The sequence below is a fragment of the Anarrhichthys ocellatus genome, unplaced genomic scaffold (assembly GCF_004355925.1).
Source record: "Anarrhichthys ocellatus isolate YVR2014 unplaced genomic scaffold, GSC_Weel_1.0 scaffold3466, whole genome shotgun sequence".
NCBI classification, from domain to species: Eukaryota; Metazoa; Chordata; class Actinopteri; order Perciformes; family Anarhichadidae; genus Anarrhichthys; species Anarrhichthys ocellatus.
This window is the reverse complement of record NW_022283440.1, coordinates 3,378-5,659: the sequence shown is the minus strand read 5'-3', so window position 1 is coordinate 5,659 and position 2,282 is coordinate 3,378. Positions and strand designations below refer to the sequence as shown.

The window sequence follows — 2,282 nt, the reverse complement described above, 5'->3', positions numbered from 1 at the left end:
AGTCGGTCTGGTTTGTATGATCTGTTAAGTACAGATCAGAATACTCACAGCATGGAGGAGCAGTTTGTCCAGCAGCCATCTTCTGTTGTCAGATGTGACTGCAGGCAAATCCCATGACAGTGCCAACTCATTGATTAGGTTATTTTCTTCAGGTGACAAATCTGCTGTACCCTCCAGCTAATAATGACAATTAGAATTAGAATAGATTAGAATTCCTGATTTTTCAAGACTTGCATAATATTCAGATTTGATACAACAAATAGGGAAAGGACAACTTGTCAATAACTATCAATCACGCGGTTGACACCCACTGGTCTCAAACCACATCCCAAATAATGTCATTTTGTATCCCTTTTAAACAGCATGTTGGGAACCTGTTAAAACTGTGTTTGCTGTAAAAACACATTTTACATGATGACATCAGTCACTATAATGACATGTTTTAAAGAAATGTATTTACGTTTATGGTTTTAATATTGCTTCAGCACCCCCTGCTGGTTTAAATTAGTAAATTATGTGATTGTGGTATTATAAATATCTGAGAAAAATTTCTGACATCAGGTATTACTTTTATTGTCCTTGCCCCGAATTTTTATCATTAAAATCTTACTGGAAAAATGTATTGTACCACTTTGATTGTCTCACGGATGTCAAGGTCAGCACACTCCTTAAGTTATTATGGCTTCTTCTGGGGATCCACCAAAGAGCACATGCAGGATAGCTGGGCTGAGTCCTCCAAGGCATGGCCCACTATGGAGGAATGAATGAGCAATCATTCAGCCAGCAACAACAGAGAAGTCACTCTCCAAAAGGTGATGCCAAGTGCAGGGAATCAGATGATCCTGTTCCCCCTCAAAAAGAAGAGTTCTTCCTGGTACTTCAATTAAAAGAGAAAAGTGAAAGAACATTGATAGTGCAGAATGTAAAGGACGTATATATTCAAACTTTCATACAGAATTAGTAAGGAAATATCAATCAGCCACTGAATACTTTGGGTGATCCTGTAGAAACCTACAGGGCCACAGCAGCTGCGTCACATTTCTTTGTTTTTTAAGGTTTTAGGTATTCTCTGGGTAAGTAGAAACTGATCTGTGGTCTGTGGTAAACTGGTGCAAACCAAACACAGAGCCCGATAGCTGACAACCAGCCAGCAGCCAAAGTGAATATTCACTAACCAAAATTCATCTCAAAACCATACTGAAGTTTGGACATGATGGTTGCAAAGAGATGGAGAGTCACGCCATCACCAATTGCTGGATCTCCTGAAAAAGCTAAATACACAGTACAGACATCAGTTAAATGAATATATGATCATTTGTTATCTTTAGTTTTGCGTGTGTAACCAATTTACCCTTGAGTGTGCATGTCAAGGGGCAAGCCCACTCAACATTAGCCCTCTTATAAAAAGAAAGGACTGTCCTCTGCACTGTCTCCAAGATCCATGGTAAGATAGAATGATCTTCCAGTTGCATGCTGACTTAAAATGTCTTCTTTGAATCTCTTTGCTGCCTCACTGGGATTTGAAAGAATTTTCCAATCTAAAAAAAGTTTTTAAATTATTCCAATTAATACTGGATGAATTGATATGTAGAGAGCAACAATTTATTGCAATAAATGATGTAATGTTTAAATGATGTAACACACCTGAGAAGCCTCTCTCCTCATGGGATCTAGGTCAACTATCTCAGGAGCAGCCACATGTCCCTGAGGTGGCACGCAGTAGTTTGTGTTGCTGGCCCTTGTTGTCTCACTTCCCTGTAGTCTTGTCAACATGCTCACAAATCTACCTTCACTTCAGGAGGCACTTTCTGTGGTCACCACAATTTCTACCTCACCACTGCTCTGTGATGGTCTTGGGTAAAGAGAAGCACGTTTTCTTATTGGGGCCAGTATATTGTATATTACATTACACATTCACAAAAACACTGCAACTAGAAAAGAATGGTCATATAAATAGAATAGAATAAATCCATTCAAATTCAACTTTCCCTCAAGACCAATATTCAGGATCATACAGGATCATCCACATTCAAAATGCTTTACATCTTTTGGCAGACTCCAGAGCCGAATGCTTAATGTCTGATGTACGACTCCTTGAGTGCTTGACAAATGTGACGTTTTAGTTCTGTAGAGCGATACCTCACGCATTCATCACTGTGAGCCTTGATTCTTGTCAAAGGGAACTCCTCTCCACACGTCACACATTTCTGAGGTGGTCCAACTAGCTCATTAACTGCATTCTGGTTGACATGCCTGTAAACAAGATCATTTTAAAATGTAAC

At 39.3% G+C, this 2,282-nt stretch overlaps 1 long non-coding RNA gene across 1 annotated transcript; it reads right to left on the bottom strand.

Annotated features, from left to right (window-relative positions):
• Positions 1-674: 674 nt before the first annotated feature.
• On the bottom strand, positions 675-1,445 carry LOC116378952 (uncharacterized). Its single transcript, XR_004212364.1, has 3 exons — positions 1,352-1,445; positions 1,176-1,262; positions 675-750 (listed from the first exon to the last, which is right to left on the bottom strand). It is a non-coding gene; the product is annotated as an uncharacterized LOC116378952 (long non-coding RNA).
• Between the last annotated feature and the right edge of the window lie 837 nt (positions 1,446-2,282).